The following is a 27711-nucleotide window of genomic DNA, read 5'->3' as shown; positions in this document are numbered from 1 at the left end:
GTATACAAAGTTTTGAGAAGTTTCAATAGGGTTAATGCAAATACACCTTTTCTGCAGGTTCGGTGAGATGAGAGCTAGAGGACACATGTTAATGGTGAAAGGTGAAATGTTTAAAAGGATCTTCTTCACCCAGAGAATGGTGAGTGTGGAATAAGCTGCCAGCAGAGGTAGCAGATGTTGGTTCAATTTTGATGTTTAAGAGAAGATATGGAGGACTATGGTTCAGATGTCAACAGGACCAGATGGAATAAATAGTTCGGTATAAACTCAGTGGACTGAAGGGTCTGTATCTGTGCTGAGTGTCCTATGGTTCTAAAGTAGATGCATCTGGGTTTAGAAGTCAACATTCCAAAGGGCAAATCAGATTACTGATTGTTCTGTATGTAGTTGTGCTAGGCCACCAGGTCGCAATTTACAAACTTTCTTTGTCTATATTCTACATCTACCTTCATCTATCCAGCCTTATGAATGTACATAGGCGACAAATTCTTTTGGCAATTTCTCCTTTGGCAGAGATTTTCCTCTTAAAAGTAACTATTTGCTTTAATTTAGAACCACGGGCCATACAAAAAAGAACTCAAGTAAGCCTACTTTTCTCGTGACCACTGGGTTTTCACCAACACTGTTTTGTCTCACTGTTCGATTCTCTGGCATGTCAAGTATAATTGGTATTTCATCCATGTTCCCAATGCATGATAACTTGTAGCCCTTCTTCTTGCCATGTCTGATTACAAATTGGGGAAACAATAATATTTTATCATTTCAGATCAGCAGGCATCTTTTGTGAAATATTAGTTCTCTACTGAAGTGCGAATTCATACCGCTTCATGAACCTCGTGCACCATCCAGCACTTCCCATAAAATCTGAAATTCCTTCCTTCCTTTCGTGCATGGATTGGAATGGCACCATTAGCAACACATCTACTATCTTGCCAATTATCAATCATTCATTCAGCAACATTTTTTCCCCCAATTGTAGCCACTTGCTAGATTTACCTCTGTCAGCACATTTACTTTTTCAGCATGGTCTCGTTTGTTTGATATCTTTCTCCAGTCTCTCACAGGTTTCTCTGATACATACATTATTCTTGCTGCTTCAGTTATTTGTCTTCTCGGCAATTTTTATATTTGTTGTATTTTTTGGCAAGCATTTTGAAACAAAATGAAGGGAAGTTTTGAAACCACGAGTGTGAGAAGTTACAACCCTTCCTCACACTGACACATTTTTAAATTTTCACACCAATTGTTTTTTTTTTACATTCGATATCTGGACATCGTGATCTTTGGATCAAAAAAACAGGCTGGTCGACCTTTACTCGGATCACCAAAAAAAAACTATCTTTGGGCCAAAAAAAAGGTGGGAGAGTGGAGCAGAAGGGCATCCCTTGTATCAAGGCTTGGTCAGGCCATTCACTGCAACAAACTTCCCCCAGCCATCTTGGACCTCACCATGCTACTGGATCCCTAAGGGGATGTCGAGAACCTTTACTCACCTAAATACATTTATGCACACACTGTTCCTTTCTGAGGAGTGGAGTATCCTCTTATCAAGCCCCACAAACTGACTGAAAGGAACAATCATCATCCTGTGGGATGGATAACAAAAAGAGTTTATACGATGTAACTGACTTATCTACCTGTGTTATAGTTTTTAGGGATCCTTAGATATACAGTATACACTGAACTCCTAAATCTGCACACCGGAATGGTGAAGTATGGGAGATTGTGAATAGTTTTCACTGGATTATCAATATAAATAATTTGACCTGCCCCACCCCACACCCCCCCACCAACAATTATACAATCACAAATACAATTTATTTTCAACTACTTAATTATCATCTTTAAATTTTAACTACTGCACAAGACCAAGGAGATAGATGATTGTGCATTTCAGGAAGACCAGAATGGCCACCCTCCACTACACATTGATAGGTTGATAGGAAAGAGTTAGAGAGCACCATGTTACTCAGAGTCAACTTAAGAAGGGAATTATCCTGCACAAACATCTCCTCACTTATCAGGAAAGCGCAACAGTGATTACACTTCCTGAAAAGACCGAGGGCCACCAATTTATTAACTTTCTGTTGAAAGAAAAGGGCATTTCTCTGGAAAAAAAACTCGACAAGGATGTCATTGGTGTCACCCCAGTCTCTCTTCCCCCCCCCCCCAACTTTGTGAACTTCTTTGCTTCCATCTAAAGCCTGCGCACCAACCCTGATTTCCTGAGACTCAATTTTGAACTGCCTTTCTAGTATTAGGTGTGCGCTGCAGTGGCAAGAGCATTTTACACACACGTATATTCGCACATAGTTGGAAGTGTAGATAAATTAGATAAAGTGTAATATTATTGTTAATGAATAATTACAAATTTTTAAATACAACACTGTCAGGGCTATTTTCTAATGCTGCTGTCTGATAGGTAACAGTGCGTCTGTGTTTTGCACTGAGGACCAGAGAATGTAGTTTCATTAGATGGTATTTGTGCAATCAGATGACAACAAACTTGACTAAAATGTTCAATTATTTCTTCTTCAATGAAAATGAATCCATGAACTCGCAACTGCTATCCATTGATATTAATTGTAATATAAAGGACGCTAAGATTTACATGTGGCAAATTATTTTTAGGCACTCAAATTAACTTTCCTCCTCTGTGGAATCTAGCAGACTAGGTACACACATTGCTACTTGCTTTAATGACAGCAAAACTTTAACACATGCATGACATTATCTTATCTGCTTTTGCTAATATTGCCAATTGCAACTTCTAGGCTCAAGGAGTTTCCTCTGCAGTATTAATTTCCTGAATTACTGCAATATACATCAATCTCATTCCCTGACCACTTCAATTGGATATATATTCAACATAGTATTAAACATTTACACTATGTCAACAACTCCGCTGTTCAAACAACCCAGTGTAGATTTAGAGGGCTTAATGGCCACTTTACCTGTTACATTATCATTCAACAATAAAGCAAGCATTCAATATCTCCCATTAGTATTCCTAGATGCTCATCCTTAAGCTCTCCTCCATCAGCTGGCCTAACAATGCATACATTTTAAAAATTCTCATCCTTGATTTCAAATCTTTCAGCACAGTTTTTTTTAATTACTTGTTGCCGTGCGCTACTCAAAAGAAAGGCGCACGCGAGGGCTGTCAGGTAAAGCTCTGTGGTTTATTGGAGACTCAAGCCCGACTTTTATACCTCTCGCTTTCCCTCTGCTTCCTCCTTTTTACTGATGCAATCACTGATGCTTAAAAGCGGGTTTCCCACCCGCGGGTACCCCCTTGCATGACAATCCCTTCTTCCCCCCGTGCTGTCCCTATCGGTTGGTTATGCAGTGGGGCCAGCGCCACTGACCCTTAAGCTGCCATTGCTGTTCGTCTGCCAGTGTGCTTGCTAGGGCCAGTGCCGCTTCGCGGTCTGCTGGCTTTTAGGTGCGATAGCGCCCAGGGCGCCTGTTTGATCGCTGTAGCAGCGGGCCACCACATACTACTCTTTTATTCAGTATCATGGTCTAAAATTTCCTCCAAGTACCTTGGCTTGTGTGCTGCAAACTTTCCTCTTTAGTCAAGTTGTCTGATTATTTTACTTTTACCACCATCCATATATTTAACATTTTGTATTTATATAGTTACTTTTTCTTTGGCTTGGCTTCGCGGACGAAGATTTATGGAGGGGTAATGTCCACGTCAGCTGCAGGCTCGTTTGTGGCTGACAAGTCTGATGCAGGACAGGCAGATACGGTTGCAAGGGAAAATTGGTTGGTTGGGGTTGGGTGTTGGGTTTAGTAGCATTCTGGAGAAATGTGTTAAATGAAAATCCACAAATCAAACAAGCCCCGATTACATTTCAGAGCTCAACTATCTTGTCAAAATCACCAAAGACAAAAATGTATTAACACAAGAATATGAAATACAATTTTATAAAGAATTAGAATTTAATATTATAAGAATATGGGTTCTCACTCAGCAAAATACAAGATCCATTTGTCTGGGTTCTTTTCTCTAAGGATCACCAATAAAGGCAGACAAGGCAACCATTTTTCTGGGTCTTTGAAAAGCTTTCAAACAGACACTGAATATTTTGAAGGCAGAGCTTCCTGACAAAGAAACATTAAAAGTACAGGAAACCCCCTCTGATTCCGGTACCTACCAGGATTGGTAGATGCCAAATAAGTGAATGTGCCCTTTACTTCAGATTGCAGATGTGTGGATTGGCAAACTAACCGCTCGGGGACAATTTTAAACTGCCATATTTTTGACCTATTTATTTTACAATTTATTTTTTGCTGGTTACTTCAATTCTGGATAATGGGGATTTTCACTGTACGTCAAAGCTGGATGGAAACACTTAATTGAGGTGGCAGTGTGGTTGAATGGCAGAGCTGGCTTGAAAGGGTGAATAGATTTCTTCCACGTAACTTGTTTTTTCTAACTTTTTTCCTTGATGAGCAGAACTCTGGCTATTGAAGATAATTAATACCCCATAATGGGAGTTTGACTGGATTCTGATGCATTTACCACAATGCACCTTGAAATTATTCAGGCCAAACATAAAAACATCAGAGGTATTTCATAGAAGGTAGTCCCATCAAATTGAACGCCTAACCACAAGTGTCCAAAAATTTGATTGAAGCAAAAAAGTTTACAGCAGGGCATCAAGTATAATGAGGATTTGCTTTAGTAAAAACACGGAAATGCTGAAAGAATTCGGCAGAATTTGTTTTGTTTTTAAAGCTGAAACCCATAATTACCCACGATGAACCAACAAAACAGACTGCAGAGATCTGAAGATCAGTAAGGGAAAAAAGTTATGCAAGATAGGAAATCAACAGCAAGGAATTTTTAAAACATTGTCGCAGTTAGTGCAACACTAAAACAGCATTAGTGACATGGATTAGAATCAGACGCAGTGTCAGGACTTTGTATATTCTCCCTGTGTCGACATGGATTTCCGCTTACATTTCAAAAATCATACAGGGGGAAGTTAATTGGTCACGAATACATTTGTGTAGCAAGGGCTAGAAATTCCTGTTCATGCTGTATCTCTATTTTTTTTTTAAAATACCTTTTCATTCATTTTGTTTTCTAAGTTAACCCTCAGGACAACAATTTATCCCCACTCAAGTTCTGGGTTTTAAGGTAATTAATGAAACTAATGTGGGATGGGTACAAGGTGCTGACCCAACTGGTGGCTAGTTTGCACTTCTCGATTTCACCTGCTTTCTCCATATTATCGTTTATTATTGAGAACAATGTTGTACAGATGAGCAGTTTTTTTTTTAATAGAACCTTTCTTTTGATGACAAAGTGAAGCACCCATTCTTTCATATCTTTTTTTTCTGTCTTATATTTGTGGTAATTTAAGTTTTTATTAGCGTAGTCAGTGCATCTGTTTGGCTGCAAGAATTTCATGCAGCAGGCCAGGTTGCTCGCAGGGCAATGAACCCACATCGAAGGGCCATACACTCCCTCACTTTCCCCACCCCTCCCCCAGGGCCACAGTACATTTAAGGGAAACCACAAAATATGGAAGAAACTGTCAACATTAAACTAGTTGTAATACATGGAAGTCTGCAGACGTCATGACTGAAGTAAATGCACAATGCTGGAGAAACTCGGCAGGCCAAACAGTGTACTTTATAATCAGGTTCCTCCAGAATTGTGTTTTTACATTTCGTAGGGAAGACGGCCCATAAATTTTGAGCAGAGACCTAAGGGGGCCACAGCCAAAAAAAAGTTTGAGAATAGCTGATCTAGAGGGTTGTGCATCTTCTACCAGACAGGGAGAAAAGAATGGATCTTTTCACATGACAGCAACTTTCCCAAAACAATGAAGTATGGAGGTCAGTCTGTGTGATGGCTGGAGCTGCATTCACAACTCTGCAGTTTCCACAAGTTCTGAGCAGGGCAGTTCCTGTATCAAACTGTGATGCATCCTACAGAATAGGTTCCATGGTGCATTCATAAAAATTGGTAATGGTTCGGAGAGTAATTTTTCCACTTTCTTGGTCATAACATCAAGTTCAAGTTCATTTATCATCAGATGACACAAGTTCAATCCAACAAAACAGCATTCTCCTGTCCTCTGTGCAAAACATGCAGACACAACCACACGACACATGCAGAGAAGCAATACGTAAACAAAAATAAATATTATCAGTGGGACGATGCTGTTAGTTAAGAGATACAAGAGGCGAATTTGGAATTGATTTGGAGGATGCACAAAAAAGATTTGTTAAGATAGCTCTAGCCATAGCAAAAAAATGCATTATGTCAACCTGGAAATTGGAAGATAATTTGAAAATACAACAATGGTATATAGAAATGAATAAATGTATTCCATTAGAAAAAATAACATATAGTTTAAGAAATAATATTGAAATATTCGAACAAATATGGGAGCCTTACATGAAACACAATAGCGAAAACCTACCGGGGACAATCACTACCTAAGTTAACAGAAGGAAAAGGAAATGAAAAGAATGGACTCAGTGGAATTTCTTGTTTATTTTTATTGAATGACAACATTGTTTGACTGGTTTAATGTATCCTAGATTTTGTACTTTAATTGGACGGGAGGGGGGAGGTAGGGAGGGTGGGATGGGAGGAGGGGGGGAGAAAATGGCACTGTATATGTGTGAAAAGGAAAAAGTGTGTATCATGGTTAATGTGATTTATGGTGTGAAAAATAAAATAAAATTAAAAAAAAGAGAGATACAAGAGGCCAGCACTGTCAGGAGCCAGGAGCAGCCCTCTTCAGGCAACGATCCCATTAGATCACAATGAACCATCAAAGAAAAATGGGCTATTCAGCCCTTCTAGTCTAGTCCAATTGACCTGCTCCCATTCCATTACCCTCCAGATCTCATCCTTTCATGTATCTATCCCATCTATTCTTAAAACTTAAGATTGAGCCTACATTCAGCACATCAGCCCATTCCACACTATTCCCCCCCCCCCCACTCTAAATGAACTTTCCCCTAAGGTTCCCCCTTCACCATTCCCCTTTCAGCTTAAAACTATGAACTCTTATTTATCTCCCCCCAATCAAGTGGAAAAAGCTTACTCATATCGACTCTGTCTATACTTCTCAATCTTGTAGACCTCCATCAAATCTCTCATTCTTCTTTGCTCCAGGAATGAAGTCCTAACCTGTTTAATCTTTCCCTGTAACTCAACTCCTGAAGACCCAGTAACATTCTAGTAAATCTTCTGTGACATATTACAGATATGTTTTTGGGAGATAAGTTGGGGCAGGTTTTTTTAGTGTAGGTCACATACCAACACTTCAAAACAGATCTTATTTAAAATACTAGAGCTCTGCTAATGCTAGACATGTCAGCCCCAGAGCCTTTGCAAAAGCTTTGGAGAGTGCCCAAGAGACTTCACTAATGGATTGCTGTTTACAAAAAGCCAACAGATGAAAGTAATTGTCGGAGCCACAGGATGTCTGCAGTGGAACTGATCTAATAGGGTCATGTGGTTTTGAAAGCAGAGAGAGGAAAACAGGTCCCCCCCCCTTAGAGAGAAAGACAGAGATCATTTCTGCAGTTTTTACAGTCAGCAGCAGCAAATGGGACTGGAACAGGACAAGCTGCCAAGCTTGTGGAAAACTCCATTTGGAAGATGGGTTATGAGTGCTTAGTTCAGCCTGGTCAAAGCCCTTGTGGTTCATGCAAGAGGAGAGGACTGGCTGTCTAACTGAAATAAGAGAAGCAAAAAGGAACTTTGTGATGACCTGAAAGAAAGAGGTAACCATCTGGAGAACCCTGAGGGGGAAAGTTTCTTCAGCAAGACACTGAAGTGGCTGATTAAAAAGGAATCAGTTGTGGGTATCCAGCGAACAACAAATCTCTCTCTGAAAACCGCAAGAAACTTCCTGAGCGGTAACCATTTACCTTTCAATCACCAAAGCCTAGTGAACTTTATAAATGTTAAATTCTGTGCACAGTATAAAAATTGCCTGCAACCAGTGAACTTATACACACATTACATACACATGTGCTTAGAATGAGAGGGGGGTTAAGTTAATAATAATAGAGTTTTATCCTGTTTTCATGTTTAAAGATGATTCAAAGCAATTTTGTTTAAGTAACCATTTGTCTTGGTGAATATCTATTGCTGCTGGGTTTGGGCTCGTAAACTTCTCTGCACTTTTTCCAATCTTATTGATATCCTTCCTTCAGCTTGTCAACCAGAAATGCACACAATACTCCAACTTTGGCCTCACCAATGTCTTAAACAACTTCAGCATAACATCCCAACAAAAAACAAGATGCCAAAAGATTTCTTTACAAATCTTCCTGTCCTCCTGCTACACCACCTTCAGGGAACAATGTACCTGTTGCTCCTCCACATTCCTCAGTGCCTTACCATTTACTGTAATATGGGAGAGAGAGAGAGAGAGAGAGAGAGAGAGAGAGAGAGACCCCAGTGATTGTTTCTGCCACTCTTATAATCCTGTGAATTGACCTCTCTACAGCAACCATTGAACACTGATGCAGCTGGCAGGACACTCTTGTTAAGACTCTTGTAGAAAGTTAACATGCGAGGCTTCAGTCCTCAGGAGGTGCAGTTGCTGTTGTGCCTTCTTGACAAGTGAGATGTTGTGTCCAGGATGTCGCTTGCTAAGTGGACAGTGCTCCCTACTGCTCCCTACAGTGCTCCCTACTGCTATTATTAATGTGCAGTGGAGGATGATCATTCTTGGTCTGCCTGAAGTCCACGATCATCTTCTTCAATACTGAACCAGGACACTCAGTGCCACTGAAGGAACGTTTTCTCTCATATTAAAGGGGGGGGGGGGGGCGTCAAGTAATACTAATGGCATCTCGTTGCCTTACAGCAGACAAAATTTAAACTCTATCTCATTTTTAATGTATTATTACATGACAATAAAAGAAACCTTGAAAAAATGCTGGAGAAACCCACCAGGTTACATAGCACCCACAGAAAGTAAAAGGCAGTCGCCATTTCAAGTCTGAGCCTTTCTTTGGGTGTCTTGAAAATTAGGAAGATGCCTGAAAAAGGTGACTGATTGGGAGGAGCACAGGTGATTGGTGGATACAGGCAAGGGAGGGAGAAAGAATAGAGAGGAACCAAGAGGTGAAGGAGCAAAGGGCTGGGAAAGACCCTCTCTCATATGAGAAAGGGCAAGGGAGCTAAAAGGATGAGAAAAAGTGAGAGAATGGGTAAATTTATTACTAGAAATTGGAAAATGCAAAGTTATAGAACAAGAATGAAAATGGTTAGCAACTGGGAGGTCCTTGGAGCTGCAGCAGAGCGAAGGTGGTCAATAAAACAATCAAGTCTGCGCAAGTACCAGGGGTGTAATTGATGAGAAGGGGTGAGAGAATAAGGGAGCCATAGAGAGAGCAATCCCTGCAGAAAGCAGAGTGGCTAAAATGTATGTGGTTGTGGGACCATATTGTAGAAAGCAGACAATGAAAATGAACCTTATCCTTGCTGGGTCTTGGAGAAGAGAAAGGCGCCAAGGCAGATAGATCAGGACAGGTTGTTGACATCCTTGTATGTGTACAAGTGTACATCAACAGCATTGAGAGGAAAATGCAAAGGGAAAATGAAATTTTAAGATGATGATTCATGGTTCCTCTTGTCAACAGAATCAAAAGGCTTTACAAATCAAAAAGCTATATTTAATGCTTGGTATTTTTTGGAGTGATTGTATGCCAAAATTATGTCCGCTTTAATGACACATGACCAAAATCTACACTCAAATTTATTGGGTAGCTTTTCAGGCATCATGAGAAATAGGTGCAGAATTAGGCCATCAAGTCTGCTCTTCCATTCACATCATGGATGATACATTCTTCCTTTCAATCCAATTTTCCTCCCTTCTCCCCATAATCTGACACCCTTGCTACTCAAGAACCTGCTTTTAAGTCTATCCAGTGACAACCTCCACAACCATCTGTGGCAACAAATTCTACAAGATTAAGCACCTTCTGGCTGAAGAAATTTCTCATCTGTATTCTAAAAGGATGTCCTTTTATTCTGAGGCTGTGCCCTCTGGTTCCCGACTTTTCCACTACTGGAAGCAGTTGAGATGGGCCATGGTCATTGGCAGAGGAGGGGGATTCATCTGTTCTAATTGATGAGGATTTTTTTTTTCAACTTTAAAATGATCACCATTGTGGTTCCTGAGACTACAGGTTGTACCTCTCTCATCCAGCACTCTATGGTCCGGCAACTCCCGTGGTCCAGCATGTTTTGAATCTGCCACCATTAGTTTGTAGATCTACCACTAGGGCAGCGCTGTTAGCAGCACTAATGTGCCAAAATCTGTTCACACTGCAGTTGAGTGTTTTGGTGATACAGCCTTGTTAATTTCTTATGTTCACCTACATTTTAGCCCTTCAGGATGTCATCCAAGAGGTGCAGAAGAAGGTGCTAGCACTAATATGCATTTGCATAAATCATTATCTATAGTTGAAAATGTGGAATTACTGAAAAAAAATTAGATGAAGGAACTTTTGTAAAGACTTTAAATGAAACAATAAAAACCTTGTTTGGAAGCATTATGGTTGTATTATTTCTTGTTTTAAGCTTTGATAACACAGCACAGGGAAAATGGCATCACTGCCGCAGACCCACAGGGACCAAGGAGCGGAGATACAGTACTCCGCGGGGTCAAACTACCCAGTCAATTGCCGTCAGTTCCACACAGGCTTTGAATGGCCCGTTAAAGGAACCAACAGCAGTTTTATTTAAAATCCAGCGACTGTGAGATCTGCACCCAAGATGATGGCACCTCTGATCACCGGCAGCCACAAGGAGCTGCAGACTCGAGGGGAGTGGAAGACTGGATCAAGGCACCAGAAAACAGAGACCATCCCCCGTTTGAGAAGGAGAAGCAGAGGAGACAATCCACGGGACATTGACTACAGTGACAGACCAGTGAGGGGGCTCTGTGGCTGAAAGATCAATGCATGCAGCAGACGACTCTAGGTGAGGAACCCATGGAGGCGGTGGGGTGCTGGAGACTGCTATTGGGATATTAGTGTCAGGCTGCAGACTGCTGGAAACTGGCTGAAGGGGGTACCAGGTATTGGAACCAGGATACAAGGGGGTGCCAAAGAGTTCCTGACTGAATTCCTGTGGAGTTCGGGTTACTAATCTTTTGGACTGGACTGTGTGGCAACTGAAGCACTGGAGGAAAATCTATGGACACTTGGTGACTCTGTAGGGGGTGGAACTCTCTTTTGCTTCTCTTTCTCTGACTGTAGAGGTACTTCAAGAAATTTCTGCAGATGGGGCATCTGTCTGCCTTACAGCAGACTAAAGCAATTTCATGTAATAGGTCACGGTTTTATTACAATGACAAAAAAATTGAATATTGAATGTGGAGTGAGCTGGCAAGACCGGGGGAGTGGACGGGTCAAGCACATGCTTACATAGGTGTCAATTTCTGTGGTCTGGCAATGGCCAGGTCCCAAAGTCACCAAATTAAAGAGGTACAACAATGTACTAGGATATTTTCCTTTTCCCAGATGTTTGTTACTGAGATTTCTCACCACCAAGATTAATACAACTTTAGCAAGGATATCATATCTTCTCAAAGACTTGCTGCTTTTCAGTTGGTATTTGGCTTTAACATTACATATTTCCTGAATAATAAAATTACATCACTTGCAACATTGCAGTTGCTATCAAGTCACGCCAAAGACTGTTTATGGTTCAGATAAGCAGCTTTGTCAGGCTTTTTGCTTTACAACAGAAAGGGAAAGGAGTACAAAAAAATTGTATCCAATTTTAATTGAAGTAATTGTTTGATTTTTGTGCAAAAAATAATTTGGATTAAGTCAACAACTGTCTAAACGCGAGGAGAGAAATCAGAATATTACATGTGTCAACTATAGTAAATATTTAATACATATTGAGTATTTATTACATATAGCAATCCATCAATTGATTGAGCTAGTGGATTTATTCAAGTGAACCAGTGCGGACTCGAAAGGCCGACATGGCCGGTTTCCGCTCTGTAAATGGTTATGGTTAATTAAGTGAAAATATTCATTTTGCAAAAGAATCTACTACTTCCATGGCTCGCAAGTTACAATTAAAAGAATATGTACAATATTTTTCAGAAAAAATTCAAGACTAAATTGTCACCTTAATTGTAGATACTTTCTCTTATATACACATGAAATTATTCTTAAATTTCTTCATACACTCACTGCACGATTACATCAAATGGAAAATTATCTTCATAGTGGAGACAGAAGACTGAAGTGTTCTTTGATTAATTGGGAAAGGATCACAGACCAATTATTACAACTTTACTGATGCAAACCCATTATTGAAACCTATTCTAAGCAAAGGCAAAATTGAATCAACAACAGTTACTTTAATACTCTGATGCCTGAATACTTTGAACTTTTGGCACCCACGTAATTCTTTTTCCATTCTAAGTTTTAATCTGTATTTTCTTTTATTCATCTCATTTCTCTTTGGATTGCACTGCTTTTAAAATGCATTCTTTCCCTCAAACCTCTCCATTTACTAAAACTGACAATAATTTTCATCTCATCATTTCTCTTTGCCTTCCTTCATTCATTCTGTTTAGGTTTAGAGATGTTCATTTTTCATCTTAGTATTTTAATAACAATCATTATATCCTTCATCTGTTATCAAGAAGGATTAACCCTTGGCAGTGAAAGCATCAATGAAGAGTACTGATCCTGCCAGCAGTCAAATAGCTATCATACTCTAAATAGAATCGATAAGCATTTAGCATGGGGCAGCACAGTTAGTGTAGCAATTACTATAACGCCTTTACAGCACCAGTGATGCAATCCCATGCTGCCTGGGGTTTGTACATTCTCTGTGTCTGTGTTTTCCCCAGGAGCTCCAGTTTCCTCCCACCGTTCGAAACACACCAGAGGTTATAGGTTAATTGGGTGGCATGGACTCGTGGGCTGAAATGACCTGTTTAGAAGGAAACTGGAGCACCCAGGGGAAAACCTGCACAGGTCACAGGGACTCCTTACAGACTGTGCCAGATTTTAATCTAGGTTCCTGGCACTGTAATACCGCTGCATTAACTTCTAGACTAACCATGCCATTCAAAATCATCCAAGGGATAAGGGGCTTTTGTTATCTGGATGCACTAATGTAGTTGGGAGTATTCTCCTCAGAACAGAGGTGATCTGTAACAGCATTCAAAATTCAAAAGATAAGAAAATCAGATCAGGAAAAACTGTTCCCACCGGCATGGGGGTCAAGAATCAGGACATTGAATGAAGGCAATTCTGACAAGAATCAAAAATCATGAGGAAACTTGTTTATTTAAATCCTAAAAAAACTGAGGTATAGAGATGGATAAAGTCTGAAATAAGTATTGAATTCTTGGAAAAATGTTCATTTTAATACAATTAACACTTTCAATTAAAGTTATAGGTAAATTTACCCATTTTTTTAAATCTTCATTTATTTTCTTAAATAATGGAATACAATTTATGTATTTTTTTTCAAATTATCTGTACATATACCTAAATATCTAATCCTATCTGTCCACTTAAATTGAATGTATTTTTGACATTGTGAATAATCACCCCGTACTAATTCCATTACCTCACTTTTATCCCAATGTATATCCTGAAACTCTTCCATATTCTATCAACTGTTTATAAAGTCTAGTAGATAATTGTGGAGTTAAACATATGCAAATAAACTAATCTTATGTTCTGTTTGATTAACTACAAACCCTTTCAACTGCTGATCTATACGAATCCTTTGTGCAAGAGGTTCTATAGTCAAAGCAAACAAAGCTGGAGATAAGGGACATCCCTGTCTGTTTGATCTAGTCAAATTAAATGATTGAGATATCTGTCCATTAGTTATTACTTTAGCCTTAGGATTTTATAAAAAGCTTTAATCCAATTTACAAAATTCGATCCAAAACCAAGCTTACTTAAAACCTTAAATAGAAAATTCCATTCTAACCTATCAAAAGCTTTTTCTGTGTCTAATGCTACTGCTACACTTAAATCCTTTTTCTTTTGTGTAAATTAATTATACTTAATAACCTTACTATATTTTCAGAAGTTTGCATATTTTAACAAAACCAGTTTGATCCATATTTATTAATTCAGGAAGATGATCATTAATTCTATTTGCTAATACCTTCGCTATAATTTTATAATTAACATTTAACATTGAAACAGGTCTATATGAATCTAGTTTTAATGGGTCTTGTAGCTGCTGTGTAGAGGGCCGAGCGGGCGGTCAGCGCGGTAATGTGAATCACTACCGTCAGTGCAGTGCACAAACTTACCCAAGGGCTGGCATGCTAATGGTACCAAGTACAGAGGGACGGCATGTTGATCAGCGGGTTCCCCTGCTGAAAGGCATGGATATTAACAAGTCTCAATTTAAACCTACTGGATTTAAATTGGTCCCACCTTGTCCCATGGAGCCCGGGACAGGCAGGGAATAAAAGCCACTTGTAAAGCTTCAATAAACCAGTCTTGAGTTGACTACTCTGGCGAGTGTTTGTAGTTCTTTAATAGCTCTTCTGTAGTAGCCACTACAGTCTCTCTTTTTTTGGAATAGCCCATAATTATCACTGTTGAAAATGTTTCTGGAAGATTATGAGTCTGAAAGCGTGTTCTATTACCTTCATCAATAGAGGAATTATTAAATCTTTAAATTATTTATAAAATTCAACTGGAAATCCATCTTCTCCAGAAGATTTATTATTTTGTAAACAATTAAGTGCTTCATAAACTTCTTGTTCAGTAAAGGGTCTATCCAAATCACCTTTACCTATCTCAGTTAGTCTCAGTAATATTTTCATCTTGTAACAATTCAGATGTATACAATTTTTCATAAAATTCCTTTAAAAATTCATTTATTTTTTGAGGTTTAAATATCACTATTATTATTTTGCTGCATTGCATTAATTTTAGAAGTCTGTTCTGCTTTTACTTATCAAGCTAAAACTTTGTGAAATCCTTCTCCTAGTTCTATTTAGATCGAGCCCACCTCACTGACAAAAGGCAAAAACCCAACACCCAACGCCAACCAACCAATTTTCCCCTGCAGCCGCTGCAACCGTGTCTGCCTGTCCCGCATCGGACTTGTCAGCCACAAACGAGCCTGCAGCTGACGTGGACTTTTACCCCCTCCATAAATCTTCGTCCGCGAAGCCAAGCCAAAGAAAGTCAACATTCTATTATATTGTCATTTCTTGCTAATTAAACATCTATATTTATCAATGATAATTTTTAAATATCTTTTTCCAATAGTGTTGTTTCTTTTTCTAATTTATCTCCATAGTATAGTAATTTATCTGTATAGTTTTTTTTTTAATTTTGGAAGTAAAACTTATGATTTGTCTGTGGCAGTATGCCATTAGACAGGCGAAACGGCCCCGCTTGTCACGCACGCGGCAAGGCAGCCAGCCAAAATGGCGCCATCGGGGGTTTCCTCCCAACCTCGGCACCGGGCTCAGAAACCTGTGCTTGGGGACCCACGTTGACACCCCAGTGACATCAGGCCCCCCCAGCGCGGTTCTCAGCCAGGTCCGGGCTGGGAGAACAAGACCAGCCAGGCAGCCTGCAATAAATCAGATTTTGCTCACAGACTCAACCCACCTGGTTGTGTGATCCTTTCAACTGCTGCCGCTACATGTCTTTGTTAGTAAGCTTTTAGCACATCCCAATAAACAAGTTAGGAAATTTCTTTGGAAAGGGAAAATGGCAAGAAGAAAAATTAACATGGAAATATGAATTAGGAGGATTATAAGTTCCTAATTTTAAGAATTATAATAAAACAGCACAATTAAGATGTCTTATTTCTTTATTTGGGAAAGTTAAATCATCATGGGTGGAAATTGAATTAAATAAGATCAGAGAAACTATACCAGAAGAATTTATTTATACATGGGAACCAAGGTTAATGGTGACTGACAGAGATGCTCCATTACTGAAGCATTTGATTAATGTTTGAAATAAAATCAAATTAGGAACTGATGGAAATCTTTTGTCGTTAAAAACTCCATTGATTAATCCTCTTAATTTGGAATATTTGGAATAAAGGAATTTATAAAATTGTTATGAAAATGGCAGACTGATGTCATTTGATCAATTAAAAACTAAATATGATATTCCACATAATATACTTGTTATTTTCAATTAAGAACTTGTTTAAGAGAGAAACTAGGATCTGATACGGTTTTAAAAGATCCTACAGATTTAGAACAGTTAATTGTTGATGGAATGCTTAAAATTTTTATTTCAAAACCATACATGATGTTACAAGAAAAATCATGAGGAAAATAACTTGAATCTCCACACCCCACCCCCCCCATACACACATCCACAAAATGGTTATGATTCCACTGCAAAAATTAGAAGCAGCAGATTCAGTCGAGAACTTGTAAGTGGCTCTGTCTCCAAGAATTTGTAACAATGGGAAAAGAGCACGAGAGTGAGAAAAGTTGAGGAACATGCATCCTACGTGGCTTCGTCGGAGGTGAGGAAGATCCTCTCCTGGTTGAACCCACACAAAAGCAGCAGGACCAGATAACATACCTGGTCACGTCCAGAATGACTGTGCGGCCCAGCTGATGAAGGATATAATGGACATACATCTTCAACATCCCATTATAGCAATCCACTATCCCGACAAGATTCAAGACAGTCGACATGATCCCAGTGCCCAAGAGAGTGACAGCAGCAGGGCAAAATGTGGCACTTACCTCATGAAGTGCTTGGAGCAACTGGTAATGGAATGCATCAAACTGCAGCTTCCAACAATGTTGGACACATTCCAGATTGCCTACCGACGATGCTGCAGCCTTGACCATCCACTCTTTACTGAACCACCTAGGGAACGATGCCTCATATTCCAGGCTGATGTTCATTGACCAGCTGATCATTCAACACAATCATACCTCAGACTCTGGTGGATAAACCATCCTCATTGGGACTCAACACCTGTCTCTGCAACTGGATTCTAGACCGGTCAGTCCAGGTTGGCAGCAAAACCTCATCCCATCACACTTAGCACTGACACACCTCAGGGCTCTATGCTCAGCCTGCTGGCTCACGACTGCACTGCTAAATTCAGTTCAAATAATCAAGTTGCGGTGATACATCAGTAGTTGATCTCATTGGCGACAATGATGAGTCATCTCAGGGAGGAGTTTGGAAGGCTCGTAAAATGGTGGAAAAACAATCCGAGTCTCAATGTGGACAAGGCAAAAGAGAGGGTTTTGGACTTCAGGAGGATGAAGGTTGACCATTCTCTATTACACATCAATGACTCCATGGACAACCTACCCTGGACCCACAACACTGCCTCATTCCTGAAGTTAAAGAGGACAAACAATGCTACCAGTCCCCATCTTGACAACATTCCACAGGAGCACAATTGAGAGTATCCCGCTTGGCTGCGTGACTGTGTGGTACAGTGATGCAGCCAAACACTGTATGGCAAAGCATTGGACTAGAGGTCAATAATCATCAAAATAACCAAGGAACCATTGGTGACATTTACCAGAATTTTTGCTTAATAGGGCTTAAAGAATTGTAAATACCCTTTCCATCCAGCACACAGTATCATCAAGGATATAGTACAAGAGCATTAAAATCAGAACTGCCAAGCTGAGAAGTAGCTTCTTCCTGCATTGATGAACAGTATCAAGGAACCAAATCATCCCTAAATATTTATATTTATTTTAAATCATCTCCATGTATATATGTTTTTATTATGTACTGCGAAATGTGATTGGGCATCATGGTCCAGTGAATCACTTTCGCCAGGTCATACATGTACAGTCAGATGATAATCAATTGTTCCATACCTATAAGTTTTTGATCATTCATTTAGCCCTCATTAAATTTGACTTTTCCCATTACATCCTTCAGCCAGGCTTACTTACATCACCATGCCTATTCTCTACACTTCAGCATCTGCTCTTATTTCAAAGAAAATCTGCGGCATATTGACCCAGTTCTCCCAATTTACACGAGGAGAAGCACCTGATTGCTATATCCATTTCTTTGCAGAGATCTCGAGCATAACTTGCTAATAACACAATATTCTTCCACAGCACAATCAAAAACAGTGTGAAGCTTGGGCACAAGCCTGCAAAAATTCCCAAAATTCTAACAAATGCCATCTCTGCACAATCTTAATTTGAGAACAATATTATTTTTACATTTTCAGACAATTGAACACCACAAGTCTTGGCTTTTAGGAGATGTAATAACTAAGATTTCTAGATTGAGGAAGCAGGGGTATTGACAAAGTTGCAGATTTTACCACTGCAGGTATTTGCATTCTCATAATAGTAAGGTGCTTTTCTGTTCTAAGCGTACCGTAGTTACCGTATATTTTGGCGTACAAGTCGACCTCCTTTTTCAGCCTTATTTTAAGGGTTTACAGTATATCCAGTGTACAAGTTGTCCCCCATTTTCTGACTGCCTGAAGTGTCCTGTTGACCAACGTACAAGTTGATCTCCAAAGCTCAAGATGGGCCGCTGGCCAGCCTATACATCGACCCCCATAGATCGCGCAGATTGATCTGTTAGGTGTTGGTTGAAGGTGATTGCTGTCATGGAGGTTCCATCAACACAACACAGCATGTGACGAACATGTGAAACTACCTTCAAGTTGAAAGTGATAGAAATGGCCAAAATAAACCAACACACTGAGCTGCTGTGAGAAAATTTGATGTGGATGAAGTTGTTAAGAGATTAAAGAGGAGACTAAGAAAAATACCAAAAAGGCAATGCTCTTTGAGAAAAGAAATCACTCATTGACCAGAGTTGGAAAATCACGTTGCAGAATGGGTAAGTGACTACCTCGTCACCGGAATGAATAAATGTATTCCATTAAAAAAAAATAACATATTGGTTAAGAAATAAGATTGAAATATTCGAACAAGTATAGGAGCCTTACATTAAATACAATAGCGAAAACCTACCGGGGACAAACAGTACCTAAGTTGATGGAAGGAGAAGGAAAGAAAAGAATGGACTCAGTAGAATTTCTGGTGTAATTTTGTTGAATGACAACATTGTCTGACTGGCTTAATGCAACCTAGATTGTATACCTAAAATGGATGAGAGGCGGGGGTGGGGGGGGTGGTTTGGGAGGAAAGGGGGGGGGAGAAAAAGTCACTGTATATGTGTGAAAAAGAAATAGTGTATATCATGGCTAATGTGATTTATGGTGTGAAAAATAAAAAAATTTAAAAAAAAAAAAAGAAGGTAGCCATCACAAATCACCCCCCCCCCCCATCATCCTGGTCATAACCTCTTCTCGCTGCTCCTTCAGCAAGAAATACAGAAGTCTGAAGTCAAGCACTTCCAGGTTCAAGAGCAGCTTTCATCCAAGAGCTAGGAGGCTCTTGAACTCCCCCCTACTTCCCCAACCATAAACTTCTCTAGGACTACAAGATCTGTCTGTACTACTAAAACGTCTTTTTTTTATTGCACAACCTTCAAATTCCTTTGATATTTATCTGCATCTTGGCATATTATGGTAATTCAATGTCTACTGCAACAGTTGGTGCATCTTGCAAACTTGTGTGGTTACAGCAAAAATGAATTTTTGGTACATCTGTAAATGGTACTTGTGTATACATGCTCATTACATCCAAAAAAGACATTTCCTTCCTGACACCCACTGCTTTTAATTTTTCGCTTGCACCAAGCAGCCTCTAAAATCAGTTCTTTTCACACTGTGCTATAATCAATAAGTTTTGAAAGCAGCAATTCCTACAATAATCCTCAAAGATGCTCTTCCTCAGTTGCCTAGTGAAGTATTCTACTGAGTGCTGAAGAGTCTATGGTCATCTGCAAACTCGACAAATATTTGAAATTAGATATTCAAGCGTGTGTTACATAGTTGTAATTCAATCAGAGTTCACTGATGAGGTCAAATTCAGAGTGTACACACAACCATCTAAGAATGTGAGATGAAAGGAGGCTAGATTTCCGGCTTGCAACACCAGAGTAAAAACACAATGCTCGAGAGAATCTCAGCAGGTCAAAGGGTGTACTTTGTGTAGCAAAGATAAAGATATATAACCAATGTTTCAGGCTTGAGACCTTCATCAAGGTATGAACAAAATATGGGCAGGTGCCCAAACAAAACAGTGGGAAGCAATAAGTAGATTAGGAAGAGCACACCAGCAAACAAAAAGAGGAGGGATGGCTCAGCACATGCAGAGGGAAGGAGTTGGAGAGCCGGAGGAAAGAAGTCAGAGGGATGGGGAAAAGAGGGAGAACGGGGAGTAGATTAGCAGAAACCCAAGTCGATTTTCCCAGATGGAAAAATTAGGTCTTGCTCCTCCAATTTACATTAGTCTTGGTACAAAGCCAAGGACAGATAGGTCAGCATAGGAGTGGGGAGCAAAATCAAAATGGTTGCCCACTGGGGTGATCCCAGTCACTGATGCGGACAGATCGAAGGTGCACAGCGAAGCCATTTCCCAGATTGCATCAAGTCTCTCCGAAATACAGAAGTTCACAACAAGAATACTCAATGCAGTAGATGACTCCCGCAAATACACAAGTGTTGCTTTCACTTGGAAGAACTGTTTGGGGCCCCCGAAGAGTGGTCAGGGAGATGGTGTGGGTGCAAGTGTAGCACTACCTGCAGCCGCAGGGGCAGGTGCCAAGGGTGTGATTTGCAGGAAGGGAAGAGTGAACCAGGGAGTCACAGAGGAAGTGATCCCTAAGGAAGGCAGAAAGGGGAAGAAGAGGATGTCTTTGGTGGTGACAGAAATTACAGAGGATAATGTGCTGGATACAGAGGCTAACGGGGTGGTAGGTGAGGACAAACCGATTCCTATTTTTGTTGCGTCTAGGGGCAAAGAGGGCCAGGGCAGATGGGCAGGAAATGGAGGAGATGCGGGTGAAGACTATGTTGATGATGGTAGAGGAGAAGCCACATTTTAGGAAAGAGAGAGGAATTGAGAGAAAGGAGTACAAGGGATTGGATAAGAGGTTGGTAGGTTTGTAAAAAAAATTGTCTGTAGAAAGATAGTCTCCTGAGATTGAGACAGATCAAGGGGAGAGTGTCACTAGAGATAGACCAATTAATTAGAGGCAAAGAGTTATTTTAAATCCAAAAAAACGATGATGACATTTAAAATTTATTTTCATGAACAGTAAATATCAAGTTTCTATGAATAACTCAGAAGTATATAGTTCCTTTAACATAAAGCGATTTCATTTGAATAGGTTTGCAACCTTTCATTCAAGAGGCTCGTACCGAGGGCAAAATGGTATAGAAGTAAAAGTGAAAAATAACAACAGTCCTGTTTCTTCAGAGTTAAGCAAGTAACAGACGTACGAGGCAAAGTCATAGCAGGTGGCTAAGAAGGATCAAAGAAATATGCTAGGACAGTATAAAATTTCATGGAATAAAGAAGTTTATTAGTCACAACACATGTCATTCAGTGCAGGGTAACAGTTTATCTTTTTACATTCATACAGAAAATCTGTGCCAATCATCTAGCCAGTGCTTGTGGGCATTTTCAATCACTTCGTACTGCAGTCAGACAGTCCCACCTGCTTCAAAAGGGCATCAATCATCCTGGTGCCCAAGTGCAAAGTCAGGAACCTCAATGACAATTGCCCAGTAGCACACACATCTACTGTGATGAAACGTTTTGGTGTTGTTCATGGCCTGAATTATCACACTCAAAGATACGGACCCACTGCAATTCGCCCACCGTCACCGCAGATGCCAAATCACTGGCTCTCCACTTAGTACTTGATCACCTGGAGTCCTAGGCAACAGCAACAAACATCTGGCTACTCTTCAACACCAATATTCCCTCAGTATGGTACAAGCACCAAAACCTGGGCCTCTGCATCCCCTCTGTCAATAAGAATTGGAAAGTGTCTTTTTCTCACTGACTATTAACACAGGTCCACCTCAAAGAGGAGTGTTTTGCCCACTGGTCTACACAGTCTACACCCATGACTGTGGCTACGCACTATTCAAATGCCATCTACTAATTTGCCAATAACACCACGGTCGTCAGCAGGACCACAGACAACAATGCGGAACTATACAGGAGGGAGTGAGATCAGCTAATTTGAGAGGTGTCATAACAATCTTTTCAATTAACATGAGCAAAACCAAGGAGCTGACTGTAGCCTTCAGTAAGAAATCAGGAGAACACAAAGCACCCTCAACAAAGAGTAGGCAGTGGAGAGAGAGGATCAAGAACTTCAAATTCCTGGGTGTCAACATCTGAGGCCTCCATGTTGATGCAATCACGAAGAAGGCTCGACATCGATCATTCTTCGTGAGGTGTTTGAAGAGATTTGGTTTGCCACCAATGACTTGAAACTTTCTACAAGTGTATCGTGGAAAGCATTCCGTTCTGGTATGGAGGTGCCAATGCACAGGGAAAAAAACTCGAGTTGTTAACTCAGCCTGCAGCATCACAGGTACCAGGCTTCACTCCATTGAGGACATCAACAAGAGGAGGAGCCTTAAGAAAGCAGCCTCCATCCTCAAGGACCCCCACCAGCACTCATCACATCACTACCCATCAGAAAAAAGATACAGGAGCCTGACAACGAGCAGCCAGCAGTACAAGCTTATTCCCCTTTGCCATCAGATTTCTCAATGGACAATGAACCACAGACACTACCTCACTTCATTTCCTTGCACTATTTATTTTTGAAAAATAATTTATAGCCATGTTTGCACTACAATGCTGCAGCAAAAATGAATTTTGTGTGAATAAATTCTGATTATAAGCTGTGTAAATACACAGTCACCAAAAAGAACTGGAAGGCAGAAAAGCACAATATTACTTGGTTACAAAGAAATTTGGTTAGACAATTAAATTAAAATTGCCTGTATGAAAATATTATTTTACAAAAAAATGCTCTTGTCAATTGTCAACATAGATGACAATTACAGCAACTTAAATAGATGCTTAAAACGGTCATGATTCTTGGGAATGAGTAACTGGCTGATGGGTGGAAAACATTGGGTACCAGCATCAGGGGTCTATAAACAAAATGAAATACAGAGAAGGCATCTGGGAACAAATGTGTAACCATTATTTTTGTTCTTAATTACATAAATGACAGATAAATTTGCTTTGGGAATGAAACTAGAAGGGATATTAAAAATTGTGGGGAGGTGTACTGTCAAATCAAAGTAGTCTGGGGAGATAGATTGTTTTATACATCACAGCATAGGTCAAAGCAAATCACAGAACTAGGATTTACACTGAATTTAAGTTTTTGTGTTCATCTAGCCTACAGGCTTCTAAGAAATGCAATTGTTAAATTAGCCAAATTGGATACGACTTTAATACCATTGAATTCAGAATTATTAATCTAGCATAATTTATAAGAGCAGCCTCTGTGATACAGGAAAGTGGGGTGTTCAACACAACACACATTTATATCTGCAGTAAAAAAAAACTGAAAATAAAAACAAAATTCAGAGAGTCAATTTTATTCCCTATCTCGTATTTTTCAGTAAGGTCTGAATTGTGTAAGGGTGAATTTCCATTATCAAAACAAAAGTTCACCCATAGAGAAGTTACCTCGACACAAAATGTTCTATTGAAACTCCTTCCAGAAGTTGCCTGGATACCAAATATCAACTTATAGATTTTGAAGTGCTATTGATTTTCTATTGTTTAATCACATTTAATTTTTTTTCAAGGACTATACAAGCCAGCACAACTTCAAGGGCCGAAGGGCCTGTACTGTGCTGTATGTTCTAAAGCAGGGGTGTCAAACTCAAATTCACGGAGGGCCAAAATTAACAACTTGGACTAAGTCGAGGGCCGAACTAAATATTTATTGAAAATTTTCAACAACATCTGCATGTTTTCTCTTCTTTCAACATATGTAATGTTAAATTTTTTCTTATTAAAATAAATGTTTAATAATAATTTTGGATAAACTCTTTCATTGTCATTGGCCCATTTCCTTTAGCGTTCTGAAACCGTGCACATGACGAGTCAATGAGGGATGATTAAAGCAGTGGTCTTCAAACTTTTTCTTCCCACCCACAGACCACCTTAAGCAATCCCTTACTAATCACAGAGCACCAATGGCACAGGGACGCGAGTGGAAAGAAAAAGGTTGAGAACTGTTGTATTGTGGTAACTCCACATCTGATTAGGTTAATTGTTAGGCAATTGGTCAGAGAAGGACCCCCCCCCCCCCTACCCCACCCCAAGAAAGGCTTAAATCACAGGAACAAAATAAGCTTCCGTCTCACTGCTCCCAATCTTACACACAGTCCTGATGTGGAATGTGGGGTCGCAGCTCCACATTCACCCGAGTTCAGGTGCTGTCTGTGTGGAGTTTGTACGCTCTCCCCTTGTCTTGGACCAACAGGTCGGTCACCTGACGAAGGCACCCGAACCCCCCGTTGAAACGCCGGCGTTCGGGGCGGTGGAGGAATTGGCTGAGAAGAGCGCGTTGCTCCCACCCCCCTCCCATGGTTGGAGAGGGATTAAACTGTGATCTCACGGCGCCAGGCTCGTCTCCAACAAAAGGAGCGGGAGGCAGGGTCCGCCGCGCACGGAGCGAGGGGGAAGGCATCACCAACGAGACGTTCGGTCCAGCGTCGCCGCTGAAGCGCAGACCCAGCGAGGATGGTCCCCCACTCCAGCCGCGTCTGTGTGTCCGGGAGCCGGGCGGGCTGAGTGCGGCGCTCCGATCCCCAGGATTCGGGACTCTGAGATCCCTCCACACCTCCGGCGTCTTCATTTTCACCTTCAGTGTGCATGCGCTATACTGGCGCGGCAGATCATTTTATGCTCAAGTTTCCAAAATGGAGATCATGCGCTGGTCAATGCATTCACAAAGCAACATTATGAACAATTCTATACATTAACAATGAGATAAAATGCATTTGAAACAAAACTTTTCACAACTAAAGTATTATTAATGGGAAGTCATTATCAAAGACAACAGCCAATGCAGAAGTTTTCAAAGACAAATATGATAACCATATGCTTTTGTAAGGTCCATTACAGTATAACTCGTTCTCTTGTTCCTTCTAGGAAGGTAATGATACCCCAAATATCCGAGAATAACCATATTGCTTGTTATTTAGGCTTATGTAGGTGGGTCAAAATAAAATTGTGTCACTATTCTTTCATGTTCCTGGAACAAGACCATTAGAAATGTTGCAGTGAATGGCAGCTAGACTTCTGCCCAATAAAAATTCCCCTTCTCATCAGTCGCTTACTGTAGAAGTAGGACTGTCAAATCCTTGGAACAGAATCCTGCAGCCTCAGGCTGGAAACAAGAGGGAGATTTGATGAAATAAAGAAGCACCCTTCAAAATTAAACTAGACAAAATTTTTCAGAGGCTTTTTCAATCAATTCCACAGATTTAACTTTTCAAGTTGTTGCTCCAAATATTATTTCAATTATCCAGGCATAAATTAAAGCAGAAACATTTCCAACTTTTTTTGCTTGTTCCAGGTTTTTAGGAAGGCACTTTCGAGATTTAGCAGTGCAGTTATGGCATGACATTTGCTGTTGTTGAATGTGCAAAGCTATGCATCAGAAAAATGGAAACAACCAATGTTTGATCTTGATTTTCATTAGGATAGAATTTTCAATAGCTTTAGGCTACAATTCTAGGGAAGGCCAGGGACACTTTGTTGTTTAAACAAAAGCATGAAAGCATCTGCCCAGGGCCCCAACTGCCCTATTTAATCTTTTTCCTCTTTTAGAAAGACTACTGAGCATGAATGAATGAATGATGAAGACTTGTCACTTTTACATCAATTGAAATTTTATGAGATACAACACTTTGATAAATATAGCCTTTGTCACTTTGCTGGTTAGGTCAAAACCACCAACAGATTTTAGGCAAACCTTTCAAGTTACATTCAAGTCTCAAGAAGACAGCCACACTAAAAAAAAGCCATTATTTCATGCTTGTGTTATCATAGTCGAAGCTTAAAATACATGATCATCATCTGACCTTTTCAAGGAGTCCATCCTATAATCTGAGACGTGCGTAACTATTTGCTTACAGGTTCCACTGAATCCTATTATAATCATTCAGCCACAGGCAAGGAATCTTTTACCCTCCAAAATTGTCCCCCATGTTAGATTGACAAATACTAAATAAGGTAATTCTGTGCAAATATCCTTTTTTGTTTACTGACACAAATCTCACTTATAGACTTCAAGCACATCCTTAATGGAACTTGAAAAAATCTGGAACTAGATCCTTAGGGTTGTTTTTTTTTTGGTTTTATAAGTGCCATACAAGTTTGGCACAAGTCCTGAAAGATTTCCTCTCTATCAAAAGAGAGCTGAGCAATTGCAGAATATGAGGAAGGGATAGAATAAATAGTAAAAAGACAATGACCATATCCATATCAAATGACAGACAAGATCCTGTGGGCAGATTTTAAGTTTAAAAAAAGACAGACTTAAAAGGTGGTAAATTTTGGATTTCTCTATTGCCCACAATGTGGAAATGGAATAGTGCAGATGAATGAATAGCTAAAAATATAGTGAAGAATTAAGCTTTCAAACCAGTTCTAGAGAAGGTGGGATGTATAGACTGGATAGATTTTAGCTACATCGCTGGGAAAGATTTAAGCTTATTTTGCAAGAGGCAATGAATCTTGGCTAAAATAAGAGCTGAACTGGGGAATGGAAAGTAGAAAATTAATGAATTTCGAAAAGGTAAAGAGGTTGGGAAATAACCTGCTTATATTTAATGGTATACTGTGTACACAATTATATCTTTCTATGCATCTTTCCTTGACCTCAACTCAGTGAGCAAGGACATTTATATGTGCAGGGAAGAAAAATTCAATCTGGCAAAAGTTAAAGAGGAACACCAAGTTATAGGTAATACAACGTTATTGTTTTTCTAGATACAATATGGGGTCTAAAATTAGGTGCTAACAATATTCAAACTTTCACATATAATCAAAGGGATCCAAAACTGGACAGATGATTATTATGACCAAGGTGAGAGCATTTTAGTAAAAGATACCAACTTGGTTTGAATTAAGAGCGTGAGTGGTGTTGAGTCCTGAGGACCCCAAAACACAGCAGCAATAGAAATTCACTACGACAAATGGTTACTTAAACAAAATTTGCTGTTAATCATCTTTAAACATGAAAACGGAATCACACTTTAACTTATCTCTGTTAACTTAACCCCCTTCTAATTCCAAGTGCACATGTATATAATGTGCATACAAGTTCAGAAAAGTTCTTTAATGCACAGTTCAATCTCACTTCTCACTCTTCCAAGTTCACTGATAGCAGGCAATTCTTATACTGTGCACAAAATTTAACATTTATGAATTCCACCAGGCTTTGGTGCTTGAAAGTTAAATGGTTACCGCTCAAGAAGGTTCGTCAGTTTTCAGAGAGATTTGATACTCGTTGGACACCCACAACTGATTCCTTCCGATCAGCCACGTCAGTGTCTTGCCGAAGAAACTTGCCCCATCAGGGTTTTCCAGATGATAACCTCTTTCTTTCAGGTCACCACAGAGTTACTTTGTTTCCCTTATTTTAAGTGAAACATTATGCAGCCAGCCATCTCCTCTTGTAGGACCACAAGGCTTTGACCAGGCTGAACTAACAACTCACAAATGGGGTTTATCCACAAGCTTGCCAGCTTGTCATGTTCCAGTCCCAGCTGCTGCACTGTACAAATTCTCCTCCTACCCCCCCCAC

General features: G+C 39.9%; 1 protein-coding gene across 2 annotated transcripts in view; it reads right to left on the bottom strand.

Annotated features, from left to right (window-relative positions):
• Nucleotides 1-27711, bottom strand: part of hs2st1a (heparan sulfate 2-O-sulfotransferase 1a) — a 143511-nt gene that overhangs the window by 85220 nt on the left and 30580 nt on the right. The gene's annotated exons all lie outside the window — the stretch shown is intronic.

This window comes from Narcine bancroftii, chromosome 5, assembly GCF_036971445.1.
Source record: "Narcine bancroftii isolate sNarBan1 chromosome 5, sNarBan1.hap1, whole genome shotgun sequence".
NCBI lineage: Eukaryota > Metazoa > Chordata > Chondrichthyes > Torpediniformes > Narcinidae > Narcine > Narcine bancroftii.
The sequence above is the reverse complement of the archived record's forward strand: the minus strand, read 5'-3'. Positions and strand labels throughout refer to the sequence as shown.